This window comes from Stomoxys calcitrans, chromosome 4 (genome assembly GCF_963082655.1).
Source record: "Stomoxys calcitrans chromosome 4, idStoCalc2.1, whole genome shotgun sequence".
Taxonomy (NCBI): domain Eukaryota; kingdom Metazoa; phylum Arthropoda; class Insecta; order Diptera; family Muscidae; genus Stomoxys; species Stomoxys calcitrans.
The window spans coordinates 158,546,345-158,563,807 of record NC_081555.1 but is presented as its reverse complement, the minus strand read 5'-3'; the positions used below and the strand labels follow the sequence as shown (position 1 = coordinate 158,563,807).

At 37.3% G+C, this 17,463-nt stretch overlaps 1 protein-coding gene across 6 annotated transcripts in view; it reads left to right on the top strand.

Annotated features, from left to right (window-relative positions):
• The window catches only part of LOC106081993 (ecotropic viral integration site 5 ortholog), a 157,698-nt gene that overhangs the window by 29,638 nt on the left and 110,597 nt on the right, over positions 1-17,463 (top strand). For all 6 annotated transcript variants that reach the window (XR_009397904.1, XR_009397903.1, XM_059366184.1 and 3 more), the window contains one exon: positions 2,056-2,104. The gene's annotated coding sequence lies outside the window, so the exon portion shown is untranslated. The remainder of the gene's footprint in view (positions 1-2,055; positions 2,105-17,463) is intronic.

Below are 17,463 nucleotides of genomic sequence, written 5' to 3'. Positions count from 1 at the left end.
GTACAAATGAGACCACCTTTAATTGTTTCGCCATGAAAGCTTCTATGGGATGACCAAGTGGAAAAAGTCATCTCTTCAGTAGATGCCAAAAATTGGTGATGAAGCCCAAAAGATGGATTGGAATTCTATACTGAGTTCGGCTAATGGACCAAACGATCTGTGACGGCCAACTTGGAAAGTACTTGTTGTCTTTCTTCTCATCTTTTTTGGCTTTCTTTAAACCACTGTTAGTCAACCTTTTTAGGCGATTTTGTGTCATATTTTATTTGGCCTGCATTTTTGTTTTTATTTTTTTTTACTCGCTTCCCCTTTCTTTACATTAGCCATAAATAGAGATCCGTTTTTTCCAAAAAAAAAACTAAGCTGGTGTGCGTGCCCTATGTTGTTTTTGGTATAAAAAAGCATTAAATTTCATTTAGACAAAATTCATATGAAAATCACGAATACACCTTCGTCCAATTACAGCTAAATTTTGGCTATTCACTGTTAGTAGTTGGTTTAATAACCAAAAACAAAAATTATAAAGCTTTAATGCAGCCACGTTGTTAAGAGTTGTTATTTTGTTTATTAATGTTTTATAACAGCGTGTACAGCGGAATAAAAATGTATCCCAATAATAATTCCCGCAACCTATTTTCATGGTTGCATTTGAATTCCCCTTTCTCTTTTTTCTTGGCAACCCCAAAATCACAAACATTCAGTTAAACTCAGCTACAAACAAGAGCGCAATAAGAAGAGAGCCAGGAACAATTGATTCTCATTTGCATTGAATTACATTAATTAACTTGAGTATTGTAAACTCGCATATACACGCACACTCACACATAGGCAGTCATACAAACGAAAATAACATTCAAAATAAATTATTTATATTTAAAAAGGCTTTTATTGCTTTTATTGTTTATCTGCTTTTATGTCTGTCTATTTTAGTTTATTTGACTTGACTGTCTGTCTGAATGTTGACGTTTACTAAAACTTATCATTTGTGAGAGTATATGTGTAAATGTGGGCTTGTTTGTATTTCAGTTTCTAATCTCAAACGCCCCCATTTTCAATTGAGTTTCTTGTTTTTAACTTAAGCAATGTAAATGTTTTTTAAAACTATCAAAAAATTTAAATACTCTAGTAGGTCTTTATAATATGTATATAGTATGTATGTACGTATTAGGTTTTTCCTGCAGCTACACCATTTTCCGTTGAAATTTAGAACAACAAGTTTAGTTAAATTTTCAGAAACACTACATTTCGAAGATGGTTGCAACAATATTAGCGAAATTTTATTTGTATCCTTATAGTAACTCAAATACACGAAAATTGGGGTCAAGCCACTGGTGGAAGCTTCCCACCCACTAAAACCTACCAAACTGACATTTGACCTGATCATGGCAATATGGTACACAAATTAAAAATCTTTGGGAGTAGAGTCCGTACTAATCTTAATTATTCCCATCCCAATAGAACCCCCCAAGCTGAGATCGATCGGGACAATATCGGTCTTAAATGAAAGAACTGGAAATCCGATATCTAAATTCCGTGACAAGTGCCTGGACATGCAGGTCGTTCAGGGCCGTATGGGACCCCAAAAAACCTCCCAAATGGTCATATAATGCTATCGGGAAAATATGTGACTCAAATTTAAGTTCTTTTGGAGAACTGTACAAATCTGATCTGATAGTTGAGACCACATTTTGGGCCTGGTCGCGACAATATGGGACTCATTTCAAATTAATCATGTGTATTCGGTTCCGATTTCCTGTAATCGCTTGGCACAATTTTGACAGCATATAAAACAAAACAAAATTACCCTTAAGATCCCACAAAATACACATACAAAATGTCACAAAAAATTGTTCGCTAAAATTTCAGGCGTTCAGCGTCATAGGCGGACATGCTAACCTCTACGCTACGGTGTCCTCATGTAAAACTTTTATAATTTTTTTGCTATGCTATTCTTTCAATATAAAGCATTGAATTTAAAGAAAATGAAAATATATTATATTTAGACTTTTTAAAAAATAAAATAATAAATGAATATATTATTTTTTTTATTTTTAGGATAATTTATGGATATTAACAGAACTCTCGCAGATAATAAAACTTTAAGGTAACATTTTTTTTCTTTTTATAATCAACTAGATGAACCGGGCCCGCTCCGCCCATACTTTATGTGGAACAAAATTATCCTTTGAATATTTATTTTCGTGCCCCAAATACATGGTCCCACATTTGAATATCAGATTCGTATTCTACTCCCAAATACCTTTGTTTGAGCCCCATATTGCGATGGTCAGTGAATAATTGCTGTTTGTGGGGTGTTTTAGGGAAGGGGTAGACCCCCAAAATCTTTCATTTAAGTCCCACAATGACGTGGTTGGCAAATATGCCCGATTTAGGAGTGTTAGCCCTGAAAATATATCAGGATCTTGCTCTACTCTCAATTATCATTTAGTTGAACCCCATATTGCCATTCACCTCAAAATTGGATATTAAATTCGTTTCCTAATCTGAAATACCTTTCATTTAAACCCCTTATTGTAAAAATTCAGCAAATATCTCCGGTTTAGGGTATGGGCCCTAAAAACTATCAACATCGAGATCCACTCCCTTTAAGACCCAAAATTGTCATGGTGAGCAAATACGTCCTATTTGGGCGTTGTTATGGGGCTGGGACGTCCCCAAAGCAGTTGGTCCCGAATGTTGATATCAGATTCGTGGTCCACTTCCAAATACCTTTCATTTGAGACCCATATTTCCATAGTCGGCAAACATGGCCGGTTTCGGGGGTGTTTTTGGGGATGGGGGGGCCGTTCTGTGACTTGGCCATGAAAATATATATCAGATTCATGTTCTACTCCAAAATACTTCTTATTACAGCCTGATATTGGAATGGTCAGCACATACGTCCTATATGGATGGTTTTATGGGGATGGGGTGGCCCCATACACAATTTTTCCCATATTGCCATGGTGGGTAAATATGTCCGATTTAGGGATGTTTTGGGGGTTGGGTGGGCCCCCAAAAACTTGATCCGACATTTGGATATCAGATACGTTATCTAATCTTAAATACCGTTCATTTGAGTCCCATATTGCCGTGATTGGTCTATGTATGCATTTTGTAGGTTTTGGGGATGGGGCGGCACCCCATCCGATATTTGGATACAAAATTTTTGTTTTTAGGTTACTATAAAAAGCACAGAAAATTTGCCTTAAATCGCACCACCCATCTCCGAGATCTGGCGTATCTGAAAATTAGGGTAAGGGGGAGGGTCCGGCCCCTTTCAGATATCAAAAAATTTAGTACCCTATTTTCACCACGGAATCATCATGCACCATCCAAGAAAATCTGCTCAGCTGTTTTTGGGTCTATAAGGAACACACAACCAAACAAACACAAATTGATTTTTATGTATAAGAAGATATGTTTCACTCCGAAATGGTGTACCATTCCTATTACAATTTTCCCAAGCATTTATTATTAAATGTTTGTCCAACAAATACAACAATAGCATTACAACCCATTCAAGTATTTATTTATTAGATTTATTCGAAGAGCCAGAACATGTGCGCTGCAACTTTACTTGAAATTTTGATAAGATTTCCAGTTTGGCATTCGTTTCCTTGTTGTGTTAAGAACAAAAAGGAAGCATGTGTGTTAGTTGTGTTGTGTGAAAGTGTGTTCCACTTTGGCAGTATTTATGGTATATTGTACAAAAAATGCAATTTAGAAAACAGATTTATTGTCTATTTTTATTTGTAACAGCCCCTTTTGACCAGAGCAATTGAAAAAGATTCAACTTTTTACTCGGATAAATGCCGTATTAATTATGGGGAAAATTGCCAAAGATGCTTGAAAGTAATTTTTCTTGAGAATTAAATTCAATATATGATAGTTTTTTTTTCTTTAATGGTTTTATGGGTTAAAGATTATCTTTCTTAAATATTTTTGATTGAGGAGAATGCAAATGCAAATGCTGAATTTAGGAAATACATTTTAAAGCAATATTGAAATTTTGGCTTAGGAATAACACTAAGATAAATGTAGTGAGAATATTTACTGGGAACTACAATATTTACACTAAACAATTAAGAAACATTATAAAGAGAAATATATACTTTTAAATATCAATAAATGTACAGGGGCGGTTCGGAAACTTCTTAGCCTAGCATAAAAAAGCGCGGTATAAACAGAAAAAAGTTAAGTGTTTTGGGAAACTTCCATCTCTGCTATGAACACATGTCAAATGTTGTTTCGATCTGGCAACTCCTTCATATAGAAGCAGGTGTTCACAAAAGACGCATCCTCAACTTTTTTACAATGGGAAAATTAGAAATGCGTGGTGTCATTAAATATTTACATAAAAAAGGTTTTTCGGGACAAGAAATTCATTATGATATGGTGAATGTGTTAGGTGAAAGTACTCCTTCATATGCAACAGTAAAAAATTGGATTGCTGGATTTAAACATGGTCGTACAAGCATTGAAGATAAACCACGTGGTGGACGTCCAAAAACACCAACAACAATAGAAATTGTAGCCAAAGTGCATGATATGGTATTAAATGATCGACGAATAAAAGTGCATGAAATAGCTAATATCATGGGCATCTCAAATGATCGAATCCATTTAATTTTGCATGAAGAACTAAAGATGAAAAAAACTTTCTGCAAGATGGGTGCCGCATTTGTTAACAGTCGACCAAAAACGCATAAGAATGAACATTTCTCAAGCTTGTTTGGATCGTTTTAAGCTAAATAAAATGGATTTGAAGCGTCGTTTCATAACTGTTGAAGAGATATGGATCCACCACTATACTCCAAAGACAAAAGAACAACCCAAACAATGGACTGAAGCTGAAGGAAGTGCCCCAAAGAAGGCAAAAACAATTCATTCGGCTGTTAAGGTTATGGCAACGGATTTTTGGGACTACAAAGGTATTTTATTGAGTGACTATCTGCAAAAGGGTAAAACAATAAATTCAGAGTGCTATTGCAACCTTTTAGATCAATTAAATGTCCAAATTCGAGAAAAACGTCCTGGCTTACAACACAACAAAATAATTTTTCATCAAGACGAGTTGCTTGACCACTCACCTTATTCTCCTTCCCAAATCAAAAAAAAATTTTGCTGGCAAGCGTTTTACCTCAAATGAAGATGCAGTTACAGTTGTAAACCACTATTTTGAAGACCTTGAGAAAAACTATTTTAATCGAGGGATAGAATTGCTAGATAAGCGTTTTAATAGATTTCGCACATTTTCCAAATTCGTTGAAACTCATTTTCTATTTTCTACATTTCTAAGCAATTGGAAAGCCTTCTAATCCTTTTTTCTTCTGTTTTTCACTGTTTTTACGACATATTGGCTTTTTTGGTCTCAATTCCTTAATATATTTCTAAGCATTCTTTTGTTTTTTCTAGCTACTGCATCTTTACTTTAGAGTATGTAACCTACACATGTGTAGCAAATTTAAAACTCTTCATGAGTGTATTATTTTCATTTTAATTGCAGTTAATTGTTATAAATTTATATTGAGATCGATTCATTCCCTGAACGTTTTTATAGCGCAACTGAGTAACTTCAGTAAGTAAATATAATGCGTATACTCAAAGAGGAATGATGACGATGATGTTCATGTTGACATACGCATTGACGATGGTAACGATGCGAAAAATCCCAATCTTACTCATGGAGTTGTATGAGGAATACGAGGTACAATATGTATAAATACTGACAGTATTGAAAATAGAAATGTAGGTAACTACTAGCAGTGTTAGAAATCGAAATATTGCTTAACGACCCCACAAAGCGTATATATTGCCCTCTAAAGTTGGCACATATTTTCTTTTCTCCTTCTGCCATGCCCTGGGTATGCTAAGGTTCTAATCACCTATTATGGGTTTTACTAGCCAGATTGTACATAAATATGACGCAGAAGAGAAATCCTCCGGAATTGGCCTTATTCCGTCAACACCTTCGTATATAGACATCTGCCTGTCTAGGCAGTATAATCTTAGTTCCCTATTTATATTCTATAGAGTGAACTACGACATCGGTTGAATTCACCATACCATCGATAAGCATTGGTCCCTGATGGAGCTTCATCGCCAAAAATTTATTTAAATTCATCGAGGCACTGTTGTAGAGTTAATCCACGTCGAAAGTTGTAAAAAATAATCGCACGAAAATGTTCGCGATTTAATTCCATTTTTTGTGGGCGAGATGAATCCTTTAAGTTACTGTAAACAACACAAATATCGCTCGTATGTCAAAACGTTCTGAGGACGTATAACCTGAAAAATGTCAAGCTTAACGATGGAGCTGTCAGTTGGCAGATTGCAACACAAGGGTTGTCCAATCCCGAAATACAAGAGGCAACCCTCGTAAGAGTGTGTTATACTGCAATGAACATTTGTACTTTCCGGAAGCCTAATAGTGTCTTGGTAAAAAGTCGAGTCTATATTTAGGGTCGGAATGTTAAGAAAAGTTTCATTCAATACGTTTATATCACCATACCGCGTTAAGCCTTAAAAATTGTTGTAATTGTTCCTGGGTTGTTTGTTTTTGATGTCAGCTACCATTGTACTAGCAATAAATTTAAGTTCACTAAAAGTAAAGATAACGAAAATGTTACGTTAGGTTTGCGTTAACTTGCATTTACGTTAGATGTGCGTTACCTTTACGTTGAATTTGCTTTAATTTATGCCTTTACGGTCTTTGTTAGGACAATAAGAGTCGAGATCGTGAAGTACGGGTAGTTTTCCACGGTTGGGTTAGGTAATAGTGGCAGTCTGAATTCAGACTCACATGGCACCTATCGGCAGCTCAAAGCTCGCTAACAGGGTGCTTATCTTCTAGTATAAAGAGGAGATTACAGCCATAGTCGTCACAATTCGTAATATTTTGGTTACGGGCTAAAGTGTACTTAGGGGAACGAAAAGACAGATGGCATTGCCATAAGTTGGAGCATGGACGATGAACGCTCAGTTAGCATTGTAGAAGATTAAAATCACGTACCGGGACCTTATTTTGATGTACTCCAGGCCTACTTACGTCTACTCCACGTATATTCTTTATGTAAAAATGCAAATTTTGCCCATGAACATTCCACTAAGGAACAGGGGCAAACTTCTCACATATCAATGAGTGCAGTCCGATTCAAGTTTTAAGCTCAATGATAACGTAGGTAAATAGGTTAACGTTTACTCTAACGACGTATACCCACGCAGTCTACGTATGCTTTACATATTATTGTATTGGTAAGTCGATCTAGCTACCAATTCAGCAACCTTAACTTTATATTACTTCTTATTAACTTTATGTTAACATTTTTATAAATTTAAATTCACTAAAAACAATGATTGCGAAAGTGTTACTTTCCATTAAATTTTCGTTAATTTACGCCAAATTTATTGTCTTTGTTCGGACAATAATAATCAAGAAAGTGAAGTCACGGGAAGACCCACAGCTCGTTAGAGGAATACTTAACTTCCAGTCGTCACAATTCCCTATGTTTTGATTTAGGGCTAATGTGAGGAGGAGAACGAAAAGACAGATGGCATGGCCATAAGTTCAAGCGTGGACGATGTAGCATTGCAGAAGATTAAAACGTAACCTTACTTGTGTGTACTCCAGGCATGCTTACGTTTACTCCACGTATATTTAGGTAGGGTGACGTTTCCTCTAATTACGTATACCCACGTGCAGTCTATGTATGCGTTACATGTACATATTAACGTATGCTTATGTATACTCTACGTTTACTTTATTTTTTGTGCATAATTTTACGTATACTCTACGTAATGAACTTTACGTTACACTTTCGTAAAGTCCCACTCAATTGAATTTAAATCTACGTGAACTCTTACTTATAATAACTCACATGGTCGCTCTAAGTTAACCAATATAATATCCCCGCATCTATTCTACTTCGATGTTAAATCTTCAATAAGCAAAGGTTACGTTTATTTAAACGCTACGTTACGTGTTTTATAATTATGTTTTCATTTTTCTATTTTTTTACTTTTTACTATTATTTAAAACTTTCCAAACCAAACTCGAATATAGAACATTTTAAGAATTTGATGTTACAATCTTTAAATCTAGTACTCAAAGAGCTAGTTGCAATGTCGCGATGTAGTCGTATCTACTTTGATTGTTGGTGGGCGTGTGTGTGTGTGTTTGTTTTCATTCTCGATGTTTCTCAAAAAGAAGACATTAATTGCCATTAACAGCTGTGTTTGCAGTACCATGAGAAGAAGAGCATCACCATCGTCATCAGGCAAAGAAAACAACAACAATTACAAATGCTAACACACAGTCTCATTACAATTAACAAAATTGTGTTGTAGCTCAAATAGCTGATAATGAGGTAGAAAGAATTCAAAATGGACAATTTGAAAGGCAGAACAGATAGACAGCAATACGGATTCAGTCAAAAGAAACAGTGACTGACTGAAGTACTGATGACTGAGACATTAGAGAGTCTTCGTTGAATAGAAAGTGCAATTGATGTACAGTAAGAGACGACTCTTTCTCTATACACAGAAAGAATGTTTGATGGTGAGTGCTTGTGCCATGTTTGAAATTCATTTAAATTTAGCCACGCTGACTGAGTGACTCATTTGAGGCGGCCTCTGAGAGACACTACTTAAACATAACAAAACACAGGGAAAATGATTATGAAAATTGACAAGTTGTCGGACATGTACAATGACGACAAACTACGAGTACTTTAATCAGTCAAATTTTGTTAAAATGACTTGTCTTCTTTTGGCAAACTTACCTTTCTTTCTCCTTTATGGCAGTCCCATTCACCATGGACGACTACCCACAGACGTCTATCTTTCTAATTTTGCCTAGCTTTGTGTTACATTTGAGTTTGAAGGTACCATTCACTCACACACATTTGCATATTGTCTGTGTCATCATTCGTCGTGTTGCTTGGTTGTACCACACCAACATGATGCAATTACATCTAATTACTTTCACACAATAATGACAAAATTTCCACAAGACAGTCGGACAGGCAGAAAGTCAGGTAAAACCAGGGGTCCTACCAGCTAAGTAACCACCATACTACTGGTAGTCATCCAATCACTTGTGACGGCCGACTTGTACTTTGGCTAAGGCGTCACGGTAATGTAACCATCTCAACCATGGTTAATAGTATCCTTATTGCATTTTTTGGCTCCCATCATAGCCCACACCACTCCCTGAAGGATGTCTCTTTCGTTTTTGCTTCCTTAAAATATGGCAACTGTGTTGCTTTTACTCCATTTTCTTTTGCCATAGTCCCAAGCCCATTACTGGTCTTTGGCATGAGATAACCCATTAAATTATTGTGCATATCTCACTTAAATGACGGCAAATACCAGGTAATCAAATGAGAAATTATGGGCTAAAAGGTAAATAGAAATTAATACTCGTTTGGCTTTAATAACATTTACCCAAATTGCATTTTAATTTACAAAGTGATTTAAAAAAAACGGAAAAAGGAAACAAAATGGTCTTTCCTCTAAAGTGAAAGGTTATGGAATCATAGGGGAAAATTGTGGTAATAGTAGCTAAAGTAATAATTTGTGGCATCTACAAGGTTTGAGGCCAGGGCTTGTGTAGGTGCTGCCAATTATTAGCATGACTTTTTGCTTATTTCAGTTAACGAACTTGAAAGTTATATCCATATGCCTGCCTTGTTCGCCATTTGTATACCCTCCACCATGGATGGTTCTTTTTGTAACACCTCGAAATATGCGTCTAAGACCCCATAAAGTATATATATTCTTGATCGTCATGTCATTTTAATCCGATCTAGCCATGTCCGTCCGTCTGTCGGTCTGTCTGTCGAAAGCACGCTAACTTTCGAAGGAGTAAAGCTAGCCGCTTGAAATTTTGTACAAGTACTTTCTATTAGTGTAGGTCGCTTGGGTCCAAATCGGTCCATGTTTTGATATAGCTATGGGCTTCTAGAGGGCGCAATTTTTATTCGATTTGGCTGAAATTTTGCACGTGGTGTTTTGGTATCACTTCCGACAACTGTGCTAAGTATGGTTCAACTTGTTTGATAACCTGATATAAACCGATCTTGGATCTTGACTTCTAGAGGTTCCAGAAGTTCAAGAGGGCGCAATTCTTGACCGATTTGGTTGAAATTTTGCATGAAGTGTTCATGTATGACTTCCAACAATTGTGCTAAGTATGGTCAAAATCGGTTCATATCCCGATATAGCGGCCATATAAACCGAACTCACGATTAGACTTCTTGAGCCGCAAGAGGGTGCAATTCCTATCCGATTTGGTTGAAATTTTGCACGACGTGTTTCGTTAAGACTTCCAACAATTGTGCTAAGTATGACCCAAATTGGTCCATAACCTGACATAGCTGCCATATAAACCGATCTTAGGTCTTCACTTCTTGAGTTTCTAGAGGGCGCAATTCTTATCCGATTTGGTTGAAATTTTGCATGAAGTGTTCATGCATGACTCCCAACAACTGTGCCATTTAGCTGCCATATAAACCGATCTCCCACTTTGATTTTTTGAGCCTCTGGAGGGCGCAATTATAACTCGCTTTGGCATAGGATATGCTTTAACGTCTCATCATCGCCCCCACATGCTGTCACTTTGCGCACCAATTTTGCATAAGTAAACTCGTAGTCCTATGTGTCCTGTTTTGGTACCGAAATCGTTACCGACCTCCTGCTTACTTCCTTCCAGTAATAGACTCGTTTTCTCACAATTCGGATTTTCGTCGTTCTACAGACCGTTTCGCTATTCCTCAGTATTACATGTGCGTTCGTATCCCACGCTGTTATCTCGGAATACGTCGACCCCAAAGGCTTCGGGTTAAACAAATTCATTGACGGCAGCCCTCTGGCCTTCACTGCCAAATCTTCTGCTTTTTTATTCCCCGTTCCTACGCTTTGGCCCTGCACCCAAACGATGCAGATTGTGTCATCCTCAGTGAAGGCGTTATCTCTTTCTTACACTGCAAGACTATTCGTGACCTTTCTCGCTGTTATTGCCCCTATTGCCGAGTTGTTCACGCTCGACGTCCTCGCGTTAGCACCAGACCACCTCACGCATTCCGTGATCGCCGGATCTCCGCCTGCAGGACCGTATTAAAGTCAAACAGTTTTTGGGTTCTCAATCTAGATCCCCAGGCCCACTCTGTCCTCTAGCTTTGATCGATTAGATAAACAGGTTGACTAAGTTTTGTCAAGATTTTTTTCCTTATAAAACTCATCCAAACAGTTGTGTGGTATCCAACTTGTTTCCCCATCTTTCCTAAGGAAGCAAACTTTTGGAACTATGCCCCGCTTCGCTGCCACAGCCTGCACACATTTTAATGTCCTTTCGTCAAATGTTCTCTTTTTTGTTAATTTAAGTTATAATCAACTCTCCCTTGCCCATTTCAAGTTGCTGGCCAAAAGTGAAACTAACCAAAAGGAAGATTCCACTTCTGCTTCCTTGCACAAATTGCAAATAAAAGTTACACTAAGCAATTCCATTTTTTTTTGGGCGAATAACAAAAATAGTTTCCCCAACTATTACTGGCTTGCGATGGTCACTGACATCATTATGCCCCCACAAAGCTGCAAAATATCATCATCACCAACACCACCGTCACTGTAGCCGCAGGACATTATCTCCAGGTCTCCATCTTCCCATCTTGTTGTATCTCTTGTAGAGTTGGGAGTGAATGTAATTTTTATGACATTATGTGAACTCATGAACTCAATCTACAATGAGTGGGCACTCTGGAGAATATCCTTAATGTGAAAGGTAGCAGAACATTACCAGCGCGTCCAATGTAGCCTTAAAATATACTTGCGATTTTTTTTTTATCTTATGGGTAGGGAGATAGAAAGTGTGGGTGGGGTTGGTATGGAGAACCTTGTCATAAAAATAAATACATACACAAAAACAAACCCCTTAAGAGGATAAACTGCCTTCTATTCATAAACTAAACGGGTAACATTATCCTTGCATCACACCAACCGAGCCTCAATTACTATCTTTGCAAATGGTAATATGCAGGTGTTGAGGTATGAGGTATGTACATAAGGCCATTTTTTGTGAGTGTGTGTGTATGGAAAATGTTAATGGATTTTGTGAATATGTTGAGAAAATTTTATTTACGAAGCATGTCTTCAGCCATGAGCTTGATGACCTTTTTCTTAAAGTTAAAATGGTACCTAACATATTCATACACGTAACATTTAGGATACTTAAGTTAAGGATAATTAAGTCATCAGACCAAAAAAAATATCGCATTACAGTCACCAAAGTGGAGAAGAACAGAAAATAACGGAAATCTTTGATATCTAAAACCATAATATCAGAAATTGGATGAAAAATTAAACTGACCGGACAAATTTGAAGTCATATTTTCAAGACTTTGGCGAATAGATCAAAATTTTGATGTAGCTCCCATAAAGGTTTAGGTAAGAGTGACATTCTATATTCCAAAACGACTCACTTAGACTATTTTAGCCCATTGTGACACCCCGCACTGGTAATCCCAGTAAGCTACCAACTCAAGTCTACGTGGAATTTATGGCTAACTAGCTGTAGCTCGGAGGGCTTACGGTCATTAACGTTTGGGTGTTTGATATACTCTATTCTTAAAAGTCTTTAATTCAGCCCGATATTGTAATGATGTCCGATTTGGGGGTGTTTTAGGGGGTGAGGTGGTCCCCTAGACACCTGGTCCTGAAAAAAATATCTGCGTTGTGCCATTTATTTAAACTCCATATTGCCATTGGTTTAACGGGAGTTTTTGAGATGAGGCGTCCTCAAACTCTTGGCCCCAAATTTTGTACTATTTGGAGGGTGTTTTGGAAAAGGGGCGGTGCCCCAAATACATGATCCCACATTTAGATATCAGCAAAATCAAAAATCAAACATCATTCATTTGAACCCCATATTGGCATTGGCCTCAAAGTTGGATATCAAATTCGTTTTCTAATCTCAAATACCTTTCATTTAACCCCTTATTGCAAAAGTCAGCAAATATTTCCGATTTGGGCTATGGGCCCAAAAAACTGTCAATTTCGAGATCCACTCCCTTTACTACCCAAATTGTCATGGTGAGCAAATCCGTTCCATTTGGGGGATGGATGGATGGATTGATATCAGATTCGTGGTATACTCCCAAATATCTTTCATTTGAGCTCCATATTTCAATAGTCGCAAACATGACCGGTTTGGTAAGTGTTTTGGGGGATAGGGCGGCCGTTCAGTGACTTGGCCCTGAAAATATTTATTAGATTCGTGTTCTACTCTAAAACACCTCTTATTACAGCCCCATAAGCACTTTTTCCCGAATATTGATATCAAATTCCTGCTTTACTCTCAAAGACCTTTAATTTGAGCCCAATATTGCTATAGTCGTATATCTGTCCTTTTTTGGGAGTGTTTTTGGGAGGGCCCCCCCAAATAACTTGGTCCCACATTTGGATACCAGATTCGTATTCTACAATACACTCAAATACCTTGTATCTAAGACCCATATTGCCATGGTCAGTAAAAAAGTCCTGTTTGGAGGGTGTTTTGGGAAAGATTCGTATTCTACTCGCGAATACCTTTCATTTGAGTTCCATATTGCCATGGTCGGTAAATATGTCCGATGTAGGGGTGTTTTGGGGGTTGGGGTGGTCCCCCTAACACTTGGTCCGACAATTGGATATCAGATACGTTTTCTTTTCCTAAATACATTTCGTTTGAGTTCCATATTGTCGTGATTGGTCTAATTATATATGGTAGATTTTAGGGTGGGGCCCCCTAAATACCCCATCCAAAATTCGGATACCAAATTTTTATTTTTAGGATACTATAATAGAGCACAAAAAATTTCGCTTAAATCGCAGCACCCATCACCAAGATCTGGCGTTTCTGAAAAGTAGGGTAAGGGGGAGGGTCCGCATCCCTCTATTGTATAAAGAGTTTGAATCGTGGATGTCATGACACTAAAGATATAAAAGACAGTGGTTGCTCAGAAAAATTAACAGTTATGTACTTAGTTTCACTTTTTTGCCTTTTGTGCGTTGTACACTGAAGCGGCAGCCCTTGTCGATGAAAGACTCCATCGGGCCAGTCCGGTACGTACAATCGGCTGCCACGGGATTGAACCAACTGTGTGGTGTTGAACCGAGACTTCAATTGTGGAGACTCTAAAGATACAGCATACATTGATTGCTCAAAATATTAAATGTTGCGGAATTTAATCGAATTTTTTTGTCTTTTTTACTACTTTGTGGTATAATAAAATCTCATTAATAGTGGTTGTGGAGACTTTGATGATACCAAACTTACTTATTGCCCAAAAGATCAAAAGTTGCCTTTGTTATCATGTCCGCTTATGACGCTAAACGCCTGGTTTCGAACCCTGGCGGGACCATCAGAAAGAAAAATTCAGTGGCGGTTTTCCCCTCCTAATGCTGGCAACTATGACATGTAAAAATTTCTCTCCAAAGAGGTGTCACCCTGCGGCAAGCCGTTCGGACTAGGCTATGAAAGGGAGGTCCCTTATTATTGAGTTTAAACTTGAATCGGACATCACACATTGATATGTGTTACTTACTTAATCGAATGCTCTTGGGAAAATTTGCATTTGCCTTTTGGACCACTGTGCGGTGTTGAACACCTACACTTTTTTGTTTACTTTTGGGCTACTGTGCTTTATGAGGCAAAGAACTTCAATCATATTTGCAAACTGCAGTAGTTGTTTAAAAGATCAAAAGTTCAGGATTTATTTCAATTTTTTTTGCCTTTTGAATTACTGTGCGGCGTCGAACAGAGACTTCAATCGTGGTTGTAAAAAGACTTTATGATACCAAACGCAATTATTGCCCAAAAAATCACTAGTTTCTGTCTCATTTCCACTTTTTGCATTTTGGACCACTGTGCGGTGTTGAACCGAGTTCTTCAATAATATTCGTGGAGACAATAATGATATAAAAGGCTGTGATTGTCCAAAAAAAATTTTCAATACTTGCTAACTAATTTCCACTTTTTTGTCTATTGTACCACTGTGCGGTCGTGGCTTTAGAGAGAGCGATGATAGAAAATACAGTAAATGCCCAAAGGATCAATAATTGCTGATTAACTGGCAATTTTTTGCCTTGAAAAAAAATTTTCCAATTTTGGTCCTGGAGATGCTGAAGATACACAATGCAGTTGCTGCGAAAGTGTTTGACTTATGTTCACTTTTTTGCCTTTTGGGCTACTGTGTAGTTTGTTCAATAGTTATCAAAATGACACTGATACAAAAAGCTTTTGTCATTTTGACAACTGTATGCTAATGAACTGTGTGGTGTTGTGCAGAGACTTCAATCGTGGTTAAAGCGACACTGATGACTTTAAACTCATAGCTTGGCCAAAAGCTCACAAGTTGGTGCTTTTTTTAATTTTTCACTTTTTTGACCACTGTGCAGTGTTGAATAAATGGCTTTAATCGTGATCGTTAAGAACACTGTCCAATATAGAACACTGTGCGGTGGATGTGGATATGGTTCTGAGGCATGGGTACTTGTGAAAGCAGACGAGGTAGTGCTTGGAGTGTTTGAGAGAAAGGCGTCGTATGAACCACGAGCTGAATGACGACGATGGCACAGTAACTCGTATCAAAATACAACGACTGTGTTGGTTAGGTCATGTTGTCAGAATGGATGAAGTAGCTCCAGCAAAGAAGTCTTTTGAATGGTACAAGAAAACCAGGACGACCAAAAGCCCGATGGAAAAATCAAGTGGTGCGAGTCACCTCGAAACTTTGTGTCAGAGATTTTAGAATGAGCGCCGAAGATCGAATGGAATAAATGTTCTGCCATAGTCAATTAAAGTAAAGTAAAGTGCGTTCGAAGTTTCATCATGGTCGTAGAGACACTGACGATGCAAAACACAGTGGTTGTCTGAATTGGCCATACAAATTTTAAAAAATAAAGCTTTTTCTACGTTTTAATCTTTCTCTATAGCACTAGAAAAAAACACTGTTCTCACCAAAATATGCTACTTGGCTCCTCCAGGCTCTACCTGGGAAATGTTATACTTACCTTGTTCTTATTACCTTTGCTCTAATGTTCCCCTTTTGAGAAATTCAACATGAATGAATGTTTGATGGTGGCGATAAAGTAAAAACCCCCTTCTATCTACATATCTTCTCGGTGCTCTGCACAAGCCCCAAAACACCAAGGATAAGTGCTAACCATAAAGAAGAAGAAAACAAGAAGAGAATAAGAAAAAACGAAATGAAATACCCTGCTCAAAATGTAATTTCAAGCTGCCAGCTGAAATGCCATATAAAGATTCACAAAATATTTCAAAGAGCCAAAAACGAAAAAATACAAAACACCAATAAACTTGAGCCCAAAACGGACGAAACATGATACTTCACTCCAAACAAAGTAACAAGAGCTAAAAACATAAATGCCTAGAATTTTTTTTGTGGCCAAGTTCTGCTCTAGTGTTGTTAAGTTCTTTGGCATTGTCGTCATCATTTCGTTTGTTTGTTTTGTATTTTTTAGCCTAGTGCATGGTTGGTTACATGCCGATGCACTTAGAAAAATCAAGTAAATGTAAAGAAAATTTCAAATAAATTTAATATACTTTAGAGTAGAGTTCAGCGGCACTTTTTTGTAGTTGCCTCTTCTTTAGAGTATCGGATAGGGTCTGCTTAATAAAAAACGAGTTGCTAATGCAAAAAGCAAAGCTCAATAACATAGCTTTTTAGAAGTTGTAAAGCCGGTTAAGCTCTGTTTGCCTTCTGAGTTTTATTTTAATCTCATCATCCTTATATACATATTTCACATTACGGTACTTTGTCTATTTTTACAAACTAATCCTTAAAAGTAAACAACAATTCTAATCTTCAACTAATTTATCTAGCTAACCTAACATGTGATCATTGAAAAGGGGTATTCAGTGATATCTGTTCACATTGATATTAGTGCAGTTCACAAAGTTGGATATGTTGTAACACTATAATACCAAGGTGGATTAATAAAGGTGGTCGCGAACAGCTGTAAACAGCCGGCCACTTTGACGGTATTAAGATGTCAATTCTCTGTTTACATTCACAGCAAACAGCCCCATTTTATTGCACATTCTCTTTACTTGTGTTTCCCCTTCTCTCATTTTGCCTGCACACGTACACACACGAGCGCAAGTTTCTTGGGGTTTGTGTTTCTCTTTCTCTCATTTTACTTGCACACGCATGCACACGAGAGCAAGTTTCTTTGGTTGTGTTGAGAACAATGCCAATTTCGAAGTGATTTCTTGATGACGAGATGGCGATAACCAACAAATTATTTTGCACGGTTTCTTTGTTTGTGTTTCTCTTTCTCTCATTTTGCCTGTATACGTACACACACGAGTGAAAGTTTCTTTGGGTTAGTGTTTCTCTTTCTCTCATTTTACTTGTACACGTACACACACGAGAGCAAGTTTCTTTGGTTGTGTTGAAAACA